Here is a 15446-nt window from a genome sequence, read left to right as displayed (position 1 = left end):
TCTGTTGCTAACCTTGTAAATTAGGGTCTTCTGTCTTGCTGTTTTTAGGATTTTTTTCTTTATATTTTAGAATTTAACTACAACATGTCTTGATGTTGGCCTGCTTTTGATTATGATGGGAGTTCTCTCCGCCTCCTGGATTTGGAAGTCCATTTTCTTTTTTTTTTTTTTTTAACGTTTATTATTGAAAGTCAGAATCAGATCATGAGCAGGGGAGGGGCAGAAGCAGGCTCCAGGCTCTGAGCTGTCAGCACAGAGCCCGATGCGGGGCTCAAACTCACAAACCGCAAGATCATGACCTGAGCTGAAGTCGGACGCCTGAGTGAGCCACCTAGGCGCCCCTGGAAGTCCATTTTTTCCCTCAGATTAGGGATGTTTTAAGCTATACTTTCTTCCAATAAACCTTGTGAGCCCTTTTCTCCTTCTTCTGGGACTCCTATGATATGAATGTATTATGTTTCATTGAGTCACTGAGTCCACTAGGTCTATTTTTGTGATCCAAGATTTTTCTTTCCCTCTTTTGATCAGCTTCATAATTTTCCATAATTCTATCTTCTTCATCACTTATTCTTTCCTCTACTTCTCCCATCCTTGTGGTCATTACATCCAGTCGGATTTGAATCTCAGTTATTGCATTTTTCATTTCAGCCTGACTAGTTTTTAGCTCTTTTATCTCTGTGGTAAGTATATCCCTAATGTCTTCCATGCTTTTCTCAAGCCCAGCTAGTATTCTTATGATTGTTGCTTTACATTCTGGATCAGGCATATTGCTTATATCTGTTTCGATTAGATCCCTGGCCATGACCTTTTCTTGTTCTTGCTTTTGGGATGAATTCCTCTGTCTTGGCATTTTGTCTAGGCCTGTTTTCTTCTGTGTGTCAGGAAAGCCTGTTATATTTCATGCTCCTGAAACTATATGACCTCTTCTTCATAAAGCCATTAATGTCCCGGGCCTGACACTTAAGGAAATATCTCTGGTGTGTGCTGCATGCACTGTGCTGCTGTGTTATGGGTGCTCTGTCCCTCAGGTCAGTCCTCTGCAGAGTTTCTCCTTGCCTGCAGTAGAGAGTGTTTGGACCTTGGGCAGAGTGTGGAGAGTGTTAACTAGGTGTGTTCTTGTCTGCTTGTTAAAAGAGACCTGATGTTATTTCCACTAGAGCTGAAGCTTTGCAGAACTCTATGGTCAATACATATGGTAATACCTATGGTGCATGTGGGGGTTTGTGCTGGTCTTCTGGGGGATGGGCCTGTTGCACTGGGTCTCATGCACCTTGCCCAAGAAAAGCAGTACAAGCAGAGCACAGGGTGTTGCGGGGAGCTTGGTGTGGACAGATTAGGCAGCCAGTGTTGGGGCTGTACTGTTTAATGAAGTTAGTTTATGCTGAGGGGCAGGGAAGGGAAATGGCACCAGCCAGCTCCTTTTTCCCTGGAGAGGGGAACCTGCTTACAGCTGTCAGGGAAACCCTCCCAGAAGAATGAATAATTTTTCCTAGTGCATCCTAGGTGTTTTTCAGATCACTGTTTTCAAACTGTCTGTGTCTGGGATGCTTGCCTTCCTGGAGCAGTGCAGTATCCTTTTGGCTCTATCCAGCCGTGTTGGCTGATTTTTAAAACTCTAAACTTCAGGGACTTGATGTGGTGGGGACCTGTCCTGGTCTTCTGGGAAAGGGTCTCACTGTGCTAGGATTGATGCAAGTTTGACCAGAAGGACAGTTGCACCAGAGCACAGGAGCATGAGTTTTGGAGCAGGCACACTAAAGGGCCAGTGTCCAGGTTAGCCACCCTCAGCAGGTGTCTCTGCACCATGCTGGGAACCTGGGAAAGGAAATGGTGCCCATTGGCTTTGTCCCTGGAGAGGCAATGCCCCTCTCTCAGATGCACTCCAAGAAGGGGGAACTGTCCCCCCACCCCTCCCAGTGCATCTCAGGTGACCCTCAGATCATGACATCTGCCCCCGGGTTACTTGCTGCCTTCTCTCTAGGAGCACTACAGTGCTCTTAGGGCTCTATACCAGCCATGCTAGGGACCTCTACATCTTTGGGCCCTGCTGGTTATAAGATCTCATGAAAATAAATGCCTCTTGTTTCCTAGTCAGTGACTATGGGGAAATGTTTTCCTTGTGCAGTGCCCTGTCTGCTCCTCTCCCTCTCAACTCTCTCCACCACCAGAGCTCCTTCCCCTCCACAGCACCCATGATCTGTTTCTCCCCCCAAGCCATATCTCCACACCTCTTGCCATCCACAATGTGGTTTCTTCTCTCCCTCTTCTTGTGCAGTTTGTTCTGTCAGCCCTCAGATCGATTTCTTGGGTATTCAGAATGACTTGATATTTATCTAGCTGTGTTCAAAGGTAAGCCTAGGGTCCTCCTACTACTCCAACATTTTAGGTCTTCCTCTTATCTCCATGTATTTTTTAAAAATTTCTCTTTGATATCTTGGTTGACTCATTCATTGTTTAGTAGCAAGTTGTATTATTACACGTTCTCCATGTATTTGTGTTCTTTCTAGGTTTGTTCTTATAATTGATTTCCAGTTTCATACCATTGTGGTTGAGAAGGATGCAAAATATAAAGTCTTCCTGAGTAAGACTGCCTTTTGTCGATGGAATATTCTGTATATATCTGTTAGGTCCATCTGATCTAATGTGTCATTCAACGATACATTTCCTTATTGATTCTCTGTATGGATGATCAATCCAGTGATGCAAGTGGGGTGATAAAGTACCTACTATTATTGTGTTACTTTCAGTTCTTCCCTTTATATCTATTAATTAATATCTGTTATAGGTATTTAGATGCTTCCATGTTGGGTGCATAGATATTTATAATTGGTATATCCTTTTGTTGGACTGTTCCCTTTTTTCTTATGTAATGCCCTTCTTTTTCTCTTGGTATAGTCTTTGTTTTAAAGTCTATTTTGTCTAATTTAATTATTGCTAACCAGCTTTTTTTTTTAACTGCACTTGCATGGTAAATGGTTTTCCATCCTTCAATTTCAATCTGCATTTGTCTTTAGGTTTGAAGTGAGTCTTTGGTAGACAGCAAATAGATGGGTCTTGCTTTTTTATTCATTCAGTCATCCTAGATCTTTTGATTAGGGCATTTAGTCCATTTACATTCAAAGTAATTATTGATAGGCATGTACTTATTGCCATTTTCTTACTTACTTGTGGTTGTTTTTGTAGTTCTTCTCTTGCTCTCTTCCCTTCAGGTTTGATGGATTTCTTTAGCATTATGCTTGGATTTCTTTTTTCTTTTTTTGTGAACATACCTATTATAGATTTCTGACTGTCACTGACTTATTACCAAACTGTGAAAAGAATTTTGGTATAGTTTAGTCTCAGAAATCATCCAAACTGCTGAGATTCAGATATAAGTACTGAGGCCCATAGAAATTGGATACATCAGGCAAATTAGAAAAGAGGAAATAAAAATTAAATTAATAATTATTATATGCCAGGCAATGCTTTACATACTTTCCTGTAAGAAATATCATTTCCACCATTTCACAGTTGAAAATGGAGGACACACAGCTAATATTTGGAATCTGGGATTTGAACCCAAGCCTGCATGGCACCAAAGCCCATGATCTATGTCTATACTTAAAAGCCAGATATCCCAAATATTGAGCAAGTCCTCTTTCCAGAGCATGATGCTACCTGTTCCCAAGTCTTTGAGACAAAAATTATATTATCTAGCCCTCATCATTTTTTTCTAGCACAAAAATATACTTTTGTAATCAGCCTATTTACTGATTAACATGACTACATTTCATACTCCTGGATAAGGGGTTTGATTCTGAAATGAAAACCTGGGGTATTCCCAGGTCCTGCCCAAATATGATAAAAAATATCACAAAAATCTACATTTGATACTTTGGTCAAGCCTTCATCTGAGTTGCTAAGAGACCACATGTTCCCTTTCAGGGCAAACAAATCAGCTAACATGGAAAGAGGGGGAAGGAAAGAGAACCCCCAGGCTAAAGACAGGAAAACACCGAGAGTAGAAATAACACTATGAAGAGGAAAGGCAAAAAGAGGCTGTGATCCAAACAAAATAGCAGCAAGTGAAACGAACAGAGATGAGTGTGAAGAGCAGGCATCCTGAAACAGAGGAAGGGCTGAACAAAACTCTAAAGAAGCAAACGACTGAGCAGACAAAAGGCCCCCAAAATAGTGAAATATGGAACTTTTAAGAAGAAAATCCTAAAGATAAGACAGTGCCCAAAGAATCTGCATACTGCTTTGAAATGCACTTTTACTTTGGAGAAGAGATTCTGGGAAAGCTAAGAGATGCTCCAAATGTACTTAATTGCCCTGTTGCATTTCCCCACACATTCCACCAGGTGGAGGTGGGAAGTGGGTCTTGTTTCAAAGAATTCCTTTGACAAAGAATCTGCAAAGACTTACCACTTGGATTATTTAAAGATGGTCTACAAAGTTGTAGACTGAGTAAGTAAAGTTGGAACCATGAGAGAAAAGTGGTAGGAAATAATGAATATGAAGAATCATCTATCACTTATTTATTTAGAGTGAGTGATTGGGAGACAGGGGCAGTGGGAGAGAAAGAGAGAATCTTAAGCAGGCTCCACACTCAGCATGGAGCCCAATGTGGGGATTGATCCCATGACGCTGGGATCATAACCTGAGCCCAAATCAAGAGTTGGATGCTCAATTGACTGGGCCACCCAGGCTCCCAAAGGTGAATTTTTAAAGCTGAAAACTGAAATCAAAACCTATTTGTAATGTGGAGAAAAGAAGGGACCATGGACTGGATCTGTGCCCAGAAAGTAGATAGAGGCAGACCACACAGGACCACAAAGCAATTATTAAGGATGTTAAAGTATATCCTAAGATAGGCAGGAGGAGGCTACTGATCTTAGGGGAATGAGAGGAAGTAATGTATTAATTAGGACTCTATAGATTGCAAATGATACCAGTTCTAAACTCAAACTGGCTTTGACAAAAAAAGCAAAAGTATCTGCTGCTTTAAATGAGATGCCACTTTATTCTGGGCCTGAAATGATGTTATCAGACTTGACCTTCTTCCTATTCTTGGTTCTGCTTCCCTCCATGCAGCCTTCATTTTCAAAACCCCCATGTGGTGGTAAAGGGACAGTCAGTAGTTCCATATCAACAAGTCCAAGAGAAAAAGGTTCTCTCCACAGAAAATACCACACAGCCTTGAATCCATTCTCAATACATCAACATGAAAAAATGATAGATGGGGTATGAAGGTTTTTCTCCACAGGAAATTCAGGGTACCACTATCAAAGCAAGGGGAAAACAGGTGCTGGTGGCCAAACAATGGTGCTTTTCATCACACATTTCCAGTAATGTCACATCAGTATAGACAGAGGATTCTCTATTTGAAATCACAAATTTATTTATAAACATGCACACATTCAGTTGAACAAAAGCTGGTATAGTTTATAGCCATTTACCTCACACAGTATGAGGCTACTTAAGGTCTTCAAAATTTTCTGACATTGTGAAATACCTTATGGATTTCATCATTTGCTCAGAACCAAATTGTAATTTTGTGATCTTCATTACTCAAGCAAAGTAAAATCTTCGAAATGATTTTGAGGCATTATTTTACACTTGAAGAGGAACAGTTATGTGAATAAAACAAATGTAATGTATGTTTGATACCTAAAATGTTTGATAGTTATAGTGTGTATCTGTGCAGACAAAGAAGCTGAAAACAAGTAAGTGTGTGGTAAATCAGGAGACCTGGCTCAGATCACAATCGTGTTGTTGATTACTTAAGCTATTGATTACTTACAGATTGTTGATTAGGTTCAGCACACGCCTCCACTGCGCAGTGGTAGCAGGGCATACTTCCTGGGCTCACATCTTGCCTCTGCCATTTACTACCTGTGTGACCTGAAGCAAGTTATTCAACCTCTTCCATATCTGTAAAGCGAGAATAACAATAGTATTGCTTTACATGGTTACTACAAGGATTAAATGAGTTAAAATTTGTTAACATGCTAAAACAGTGCCTGATGCATAATTTTTTTTTAGTGCTACACATGTACTCGCTCAATGTACTTGACTTTTTTATTTTAGCTTTATTTCAGTTTACTTATCTCAAAAATAAACACAATATATCTACAGTTTCCCAGTATATTAAATGACATAATAGTATGTAGAACTCCTAGCACAGAGCTTTGCATAGAGCAGAAATTCAGTAAATATGGTTCTTCTTTCTCCCTTCAAAGACTGAAAGACTATTCTGGTTTACAAATACTGGAATGGAACCAAATTCAATTCCTGTCCAGTAATTTTCTATTTCTGCATTTTTCAATATTTCTCTTTAACCCTCACTTTCACACTCTCTTACCACAGCACACCTAGCAGCATGCACACCCATATACCCACCAATTGGCATACAGGAGATGCTCAGTAAATAGTTGCTAAACAAATAAATGATTATTCAACCCTTCACTTCAATGTACTTTGTCCACCCAGTGGTACCTTTAGATATTTTAAGACAGATTTAGCAAAGTGGACAACTCATGATCCAGACAATTTTTCTCTTTCCGTGTAAAAATTCCATTTATATAAAAATAACGGAGCAGGACTGCAACCAGCTGTCACATCACGTCGACATGTGCAAGCACACGGCCCTGTGTGATGAGCATAGTTCTTGAGTTGTGCCATGTTACACTCTGTCAAATGGAATATGCTAGGAAAAGAAGTGTTAGCCCACAACTTTAAAGTTACAAGTAGGTATTTTGCAGATAGAAAAATAAGGGATGTGAAAGATATGTCCTTTAAAAAAAAATCTTTGCTTTCAAAGTTTTAACCTAAGATAGGACTGATCTTGGTCTAAACCATTATAACAGAAGAAACTTTAGGATGTTTCTCGTCTTCTCGATCCTCTTCCATTGTTTCTATTGTCTTGGGCAATAAATTTCAGTATTTGATCAAATAATGGCAGATTCCATGCTATCCCATTCAGGTATCCCCAGTTTATCTATAATGATTTTCCTCTTGTCAGCTCATTTCTTAAACCTTTGCTGCATCTGGTTTCAGTGGTACTATAAACAATCATCATTGCATTGTAAAACTGGAAACTCTCCACTAAAATAGTGTTTTGATCCAGGTTGCCATAGTAATAAGTGTATGCTCCCCTCTTTGGAGGCCTTGTTATATGAAGTATCTGTGATTTGCTCAGAATGGCCCCAGTTCATCTGTCAAAATGGGTTTTTCCTTTTTTAAAATAATGATCTAGAAAATCCCACGGCGGCCACAAATATTTTACAACCATAACGAGGAGCATTGGAGTAGTCAAGCTTTATAAATCTATGCCATTATTACATTAGAATAAATCATGTTTCTTAGGTATATTACATAGGCCTGTGTAAGCCTAATTTGAGGTTTACTATTCAACAAGGGTGCGGTTGTTTATAATGAAAAGAGAATTATTAAGTGTGACTTCAAAAATGCATCATATGTCAGTTCATGTAGAGAGACCCTGGAGCAAAAAAATGGAAATTACTTCTTATTTCTATCAAAATACTGCAAATAGCTATTCAGGTTCAAACTTAGTTACAATTAGAATGTGATGAGCAATGATTTTTTATAACAGCATGAAATTGTACATTCCAATCACGTTTGGGTTCAAATTATTCATTGGTAGGAGGGAGAAAAAAAATGAGAAATCCGGCAAATTTATCAATGTCACCATGAAAAAAAAATATGATGGTACATTATTTGAAATAAAAATGTTCCAGTCAGTTACAGTAATTTGATACAAGAACTATGGTACTTTTTTCCTGCAGGAACGAGAGTAAACAAACACTATATCAACAAACCAGCAATAGAATCCACAAAAAGGTGTAAGATCATTTTTCATCTAAGACAAATGGTTAAGTTGGTTACTTTCTGTAAGTCACTACCAGCTACAGGATTATTTTATGTAATTCACTGCTGGCTACTGCCTCATAATATCTGATGTGGGAATATTAAAAACATCAGTGGGCGAAAGAACAGGAAGAATCCATCTGTATTCAATGAATTCTAATTAAAAAGTAATTACAGCACAATAAGGTAGCTGCCAACTTTATTCCCTCTTCCTGACCACAAACCACACACACGGAGTATTAGTCTTCTGCTATTTGTATCCTGCTAAACAAGCAGAAAGCCAGCCAGGAACCAGACACACATTTCCTTGCATTTTTCAGGTGACTTAGTTTTAAACAACTGCAGCCCCAGAAGACGTTCAGGGGCAGAGGTGGTGCACATCTTCTGTTATAATTGACCTGGGCTTTGAGATTTCTCTGTCATGATGTATCCCAGAATGTTGCATGATGGGAAGACCCTTGTTATTCCTCCACCAGCCGAGCCAAACGGACAAGATCAAGTAGGCCTGGGACTTGGGAAAAAAGGGAAGAAATATTGACAGATAAGTAACCACTCCAGGAAATGACAGGCAGCTGGAGCAGTGGCGGGACTCTCAGGATTCAGATGTAATCCTTTAACCTCATGCTCAAACTCTGTAATCTTTCAATGAGATGGAAGAGAGGAAGGAAAAAAGCAAATTGCTTAATCAAAGCCCTTAATATGTGACCAGGATTAGTAACTAAGTCGGAATGACAACCTGCAGTTATAAAAAGGCTTCGTAAAATAGACTCAGTACTAATGAAGTTGTGTCTGCAGAGCTGAGAATAAGGAAAAGGTAACCTGGCATTTCAGTTGGCACAGATGTCTTTCTCTGTGAGAAGCAGGCATTCACAACTGTTTTCCTGACTACCACAATTTTTCTTTGGCTGACAAAAGAAAGGCCTATAGCCTGCATTTCTTCTGCTTGGCAAATCTCCCATTTCACCCACATTCTATAAGATCTTCTTTATCTAATAGACAATACAGCAGGTGTCAGTAGGGTTTCTATCTAAAGAAGAAGAATAGGCTTTGGCGTAAGTCATTTGCTGCTGGGGGCACTAAAAGATGTCGGGGTTCTTCTTCAGAAAAGAAGTGCTAACAGGCTAAAGTGGCCCTTGTCAATTCACATTAAAAATGGAAAAAACTAGCACGCTGGATTTATACAGCATCCTTAGAGGCAACCATCCATGTTATGAGTTTTGTGTTAACCTTCAGAAATGGTGGGAAGTGTGCATCAGTTACCCCATTATATGACAGGGCATTCTTGTTATCACCATGATCATAGTTAAGTAGCAAGAGCATTTTTATTGAAAGCAATGTATTTCAGCCATTTTGCCTTCTTTTTCCCTAATACATTAGCAATGTTCCTTGAAGTAAGCAACTAAAAATACTTTATATCACTTGAACAGGCTGGTCCTGGCCAACCCTTAGAAGAGTAGGTATATGGGGTCTATAATTGGCCCCCCTAATCTATCACTGTATTATGTATTTTCCCAAAATATAGAAGCCTAAAACAATAAATATTTATTATCTTACAGTTCTGAGTGTCAGGAATCCGAGACTGGCTTAGCCAGGATGGTTCTGAAACAGGCCTCTCATGATGCTGCGGTAAAGCTGTCAGCCAGTGCTACATCCCTGGAAGGTTTGATTGGCCTGGAAGATCTGTTTCCAAGAAGACTCACTCACATGGCTGTTGGCTAAAGTCCTTAGTTCCTCATCAATAAGACCTCTTTCCAAGGCTCAAGACATGGCCGTTAGTTTTTCCTAGAGCAGGTGATCTAAGAGAAAGAGTTTCCTTTATAACCTAACTTTGGCAAGGCGTATGATCATATCTTCTGTGTGCTTTCTCACACAGACTGACCCTGGCATAATATGGGTGATGACTGCATGAGGAAGTGAACACTAGGAGACAAGACCCATCAGAAGCCAGCTGGAGGCTGGAACAAAAACCTATACTATGAAATAGGCACAAGGCCTGTGGTTATCGTGGCATAAGCTAAGAGGAATGATGCTGGTGAACTGGTTTTGGGGAAAGAACAATATGTGTGTGTGGATGTTTGGCTGGATTCAGAAGGAGCACTGCAATGTCTACACTAAAATCAGGCCAAAAAATTAAGTCTGATTTTTTATAGAGAGTCTGTAGAACAAAGCTGAGGGCCGTTTTCAAGCTACACTTTGGACATGAACAGTGTTGATTCTGCACCCATATAATCAAGTGTTATTCAAAGTGGGAAAGACTTTTACCCCACTTGGAAGAGTGGAGGACCATGGAGCAGCAACACATGGCTGCAGTGCCCGCTGTGTCCACCAGGGAGTCAGAGAGGAGGTTCCCGCAAAGGGTTGGGGCAGCCATGGTGAAGAGATGCTCCTTCAAAAGGTCTACAGAGTGGAGAGAGGTAGAAGACCATGGGCAGTGGGACTCCCCTTAGAGAATAAAAATATTTGGAAGGTCAAAGTCCTGCCGTTATGTAGATGGACATTAATAAATCAGTGAAGTTCATCAACCGTTATGTGTTCTTATTTGAATTTTCAGATAAGTGAGGTTAAATATAATTACAGATTATATTACCATATAATTACAGATATGCAGTACACACTATGGATAGGCTAAGGTAACTTAAATGTTACAGACCTTGTCCCATCAAAGACTCCCAGGCCACACATGCAGCAACAATTGAGCATACACTCTGGGTTCACTGAATCCTTTTCTGTTCACCTCTTATTTTGTCTTGGGCTCCCCCCTTTCTAATCCCTAGAGCAGACTTAGTATATTCCCCATCCAGGTAGAGCATCTTCTCAGACATCCTGGAGCATTTTCTTTGAATTGACTATTTGTGAGCTGCATGAATAGGTCACTAATGGAGGAACCATATTCCATTATTTTTTGTATCTCCAATACCTAGTAAGCATCTGGCATATAGGAGGCCCTTACTAAATGTTTAAATCTAATTGAATTATGGCTCTACTCCTAACTTGTCACATATCTCCTTCAATGCCAAAGCATAGTCTTAACTTTGAGGATATTCTTACAGATGTCCTAACTATGGACTGACAAAGATGTCATTAATTTCTCCATTTTTCAGTTTGAATACCCAGTATAAGCCAGATATAGACTAGGTGCTGGTTCTGCAGTGATGGGTTCTGGTCCCTTGAACCCAGAGTCTAGTTTATCAAATAAGTATTTAGTAAATTTTAGTAGATGATATAATGGACATAAAGGAGGAACAGCTGTTATACCTAATTCATAGAAACAAATACAGAAAGTCAAGCAAAGATGAGTATACTCCAAAAGAAAGAACAAGAAAAAACCTCAGAAAAAGAACTAAATGAAATGGAGATAAGCTGTATACCTGATAAAAAAGTTTAAAGTAATGATCATAAATGTGCCTGCCAGGTTGGGGAGAAGAGTGGAAGAACTCTGTGAGACCTTCAACAAAGACAAAGCATTTTTTTTAAAAAATCATAGTTGAATAATATAATAACTAAAATGAAAAATACAATAGAGAGAATCAACAGATTAGAAGATGCAGAAGAACAGATCAGTGATCTGGAAGACAGGATAATGGATAGCACTGAAGCTGAATAGCAAAAAAAGAAAAAAAAAAGTGAGGGTAGGCTAAAAAATGTCTTGGACAACATCAAGCACAAACATTCTCTTTATATGGGTCCAAGAAGGAGAACAGAGCAATGGCCAGAAAACCTCCCTAACATAGGGAAGGAAATAGACATCCAGGTTCAGGAAGCACAGAGTTCCAAACAAGATAAACCCAAGGAGAACCACACCATGACACATAATAATTAAAATGTCAAAGATAAAGACAAATAATTTTAACAGCTAGCAACAGAAAATAAAGTAGTTAATACAAAGGAAATTCCCTAAGGCTATTAGCTGATTTTTCAGCAGAAAATTTTCAAGCTAGAAGCAGGATATATTTGAAGTGCTGAAAGGAAAAAAACCTGTAACAGACAATACCTAGCAAGGTTATCATTCAGAATTTAAGAAGAGAGAGTTGGGGCGCCTGGGTGGCGCAGTCGGTTAAGCGTCCGACTTCAGCCAGGTCACGATCTCGCGGTCCGGGAGTTCGAGCCCCGCGTCGGGCTCTGGGCTGATGGCTCAGAGCCTGGAGCCTGTTTCCGATTCTGTGTCTCCCTCTCTCTCTGCCCCTCCCCCGTTCATGCTCTGTCTCTCTCTGTCCCAAAAATAAATAAAAAAACGTTGAAAAAAAAAATTAAAAAAAAAAAAAAGAAGAGAGAGTTTCCCAAACAGAAGTTAATCACCACTAAACCAGCCTTACAAGAAACATTAAAAGGACTTATTTTAGTACAAAAAAAGAAAGCCATAATTAGATGTAAGAAAATTAATTATGAATAAAAAGATGTAAAATATGACAACATATACAAACAACATGGAGGAAGGAGTAGTCTTTGTTTTAGAATATGTTGGATCTTAAGTAATCATCAACTTAATAGAGATTGCTATATACTTAGGATGTTGTATATGAACTTTATGGTAACCACAAACCCAAAACCTATAATAGATACAGAATAAAGAAAGCCAAAGTTAACACTAGAGAAAGTCATCAATCATGAAGGAACGGAGAACTACAAAAACAACTAGAAAACAGTTAACAAAATGGGAAGAAGTATATACCTATCAACAATTACTTTAAATGTAAATGATCTAAATGCTCCAATCAAAAGACACAGGTAGGGGAATGTATAAAAAAACATGACCCATCTATATTTTGCCAGCAAGAGATTCACTTCTACCTATATACATATGTAGAATAAAAGTCAAGGAATGGAAAAAGATACTCCATGCAAATCAATGTGGAAAAAAAATCCAGGGGCGCAATGCTTATAACAAAGACTATATATAGCAAGAAACCAAGAAGGGCATTACATAAATATAATTGTAAATGTCTATACACCCAACATGAGAGCACCTAAATCCATAAAGCAAATATTAACAGACATAAAGGGAGAAATTGACAGTAATAAAATAAGAGTAGGAAACTTTAATACCCCACTTACACCAATGGATAGATCTTCCAAACATAAAATTAATAAGGAAACAGTGGCTTGGAAAAACACATTAAACCAGATGGACTTAACACATATATACAGAATATTCCATCCAATAACATTCTTTTCAAATGCATATGGAATGTTCTCCAGGATAGGTCATGTTAGGCCACAAACCAAGTATCAATAAATTAATTAAGAAGACTAAAATCCTATCATGCATCTTTTCAGACCACAACAGTATGAAACTAGAAATCAGTTCCAAGAAAAAAACTGGAAAAAAACACACAAATGTGTTTTGTAGAATGTAAATAACATGATACTAAACAACTGAAGGATCAACCAAGAAATGAAAGGAGAAATAAAAAAAAAAAAATACATGGAGACAAATCAAAATGGAAACACAACAGTCCAAAATCTTTGCAACACAGTGAAAGCAGTTATAACAGGGAAATACATAATGATATAGGCCTACCTCAGGAAACAAGCAAGAATTCAGATAAACAATATAATTTCACACATAAAGGAACTAGAAAAAGAAGAAAGAATGAAGCCCAAAAGGAGTAAAAGGAAGGAAATAATAAGATCAGAGCCAATATAAAAGGCATACAGTCTTAATAAAACCAGGAGCCGGTTCTTTGAAAATATAAATAAAAATTGCCAAACTTTTAGCCAGATTCATCAAGAAGAGAGAGAACCCAAATAAATCAGAAATAACAGAAGAGAAGTAACAACTGACACCACAGAAATACAAAGGAATGTAAGAGAATACTATGAAAAATCACATGCCACCAGATTGGACAACCTAGAAGAAATGGATAAATTCCTTGAAGTATATAACCTTGCAAAACAGAATAAGGAAGAAATAGCAAATCTAAACAGAGAAGTTATTAGTAATTAAATGAATTGGTAATCAAAAAAAATCTACCAAAATAAATAAATAAAAGTCCAGGTGAATTCTACCAAATACATGAAAAAGAGTTAATACCTATTTTCATCAAACTATTCCAAAGTATAAAAGGTAGAAAAGCCTCCAAATACATTCTATGAAGCCAACATTATTCTGATACCAAAACCAAAGACACCACACACACAAAAAAGAAAATTATATGCCAATAACCTTGATCAACATAGATGCAAAGTCCTCAACAAATCATTATCGGGCTGATTAGACAACATATTAAAAGGATCATTCACCACAATCAAGTGAGATTTATTCTGAGGATACAAGGATAGTTCAATATTCCCAAATCAATCAATAGGATACACAACATTAATGAAATAAAAGATAAAAATCGTATCTAAGTAGATGCAGAAAAAGCATGTGACACAACTTAGCATCCATTCATGATAAACAAAGTAGGTTTAGAGGAAACATACCTCTCAACATATTAAAGGCCATATATGAAAAATCCACAGCTAACATCGTACTCAATGGTAAAAAACTGAGAGCTTTTCCCCTAAGGTCAGGTACAAAACAAGGATGTCCAGTATCACCACTTTCATTCAACAGAATACTGGAAGTCTTAGCCATAGCAATCAGATAAGAAAAAGAAATAAAAGGCATCCAGATTGGCAGTGAAGAAGCAAAACTTTCACTGTTTGCACATGACATACTATATATAGAAAACCCTAAGGACTCCACCAAAAAGCTATTAAAAGTAATAAATAAAGTCAGTAACATTGCAAGATACAAAGTTAATACCCAGAAATTGGTTGTATTTGTATACACAAATAAAGTAGTAGAAAGAGAAATTTTAAAAAAATTCACCTATATCAAAACTAACAAAATACCTAGGAATAAACTTAACCAAGGAGGTAAAAGACCTGCGCTCTGAAAACTCTAATACATTGATAATATATATTTCATGCTCATAGATTGGGAGAATATTAAAATGTCCACACTACCCAAAGCAATCTACATATTTAATGTAATCCCTATCAAAATAACATTTTCCACAGAATTAAACGAATACTACTAAAATGTGTATGGAACCACAAAAGACCCCAAATAGCCAAAGCAATCTTGAAAAAGAACAAAGTTGGAGGCATCACAATCCCAGATTTCAAGGTATACTACAAAGCTGCAGTAATCAAAACAGTATGGTTCTGGCACATAAACAGACACATAAATCAACAGAACAAAGAACCCGAAATATAAACCTATGCTTTTACGGTCAATTAATCCATGACAAAGGAGGCAAGAATATACAATGAGGAAAAGACAGTCTCCTCAATAAATGGTGTTGGGAAAACTGGAAAGCTACATGCAAAAGAATGAAACTGGACCACTTTCTTATACCATACACAAAAATGAACCCAAAATAGATTAAAGACCGAAATGTGAGACCTGAAACTAAAACTCCTACAAGAAAGCACAGTAATTTCTACAGCGAATGTCAAACATGTCTCTAGAAATGTCTTGTAAGACAAGTGAAACAAAAACAAACTATTGGGACTACACCAGCATAAAAAGCTTTTGCACAGTGAAGGAAGCTGTCAGCAAAACAAAAAAGGCAACCTAGTGAATG

General features: G+C 38.0%; 2 long non-coding RNA genes across 2 annotated transcripts in view; both read right to left on the bottom strand.

The window, feature by feature from the left end:
• Positions 1–15446, bottom strand: part of LOC123379687 — a 41644-nt gene that overhangs the window by 12926 nt on the left and 13272 nt on the right. The window contains exon 2 of the long non-coding RNA XR_006584528.1: positions 5786–5916. This is a non-coding gene — a long non-coding RNA (uncharacterized LOC123379687). The remainder of the gene's footprint in view (positions 1–5785; positions 5917–15446) is intronic.
• LOC123379689 lies at positions 7278–11779 on the bottom strand. Its single transcript, XR_006584530.1, has 2 exons — positions 9427–11779; positions 7278–8383 (listed from the first exon to the last, which is right to left on the bottom strand). It is a non-coding gene; the product is annotated as an uncharacterized LOC123379689 (long non-coding RNA).

The sequence above is a fragment of the Felis catus genome, chromosome C1 (assembly GCF_018350175.1).
Source record: "Felis catus isolate Fca126 chromosome C1, F.catus_Fca126_mat1.0, whole genome shotgun sequence".
Classification (NCBI taxonomy): Eukaryota; Metazoa; Chordata; class Mammalia; order Carnivora; family Felidae; genus Felis; species Felis catus.
The sequence above is the reverse complement of the archived record's forward strand: the minus strand, read 5'-3'. Positions and strand labels throughout refer to the sequence as shown.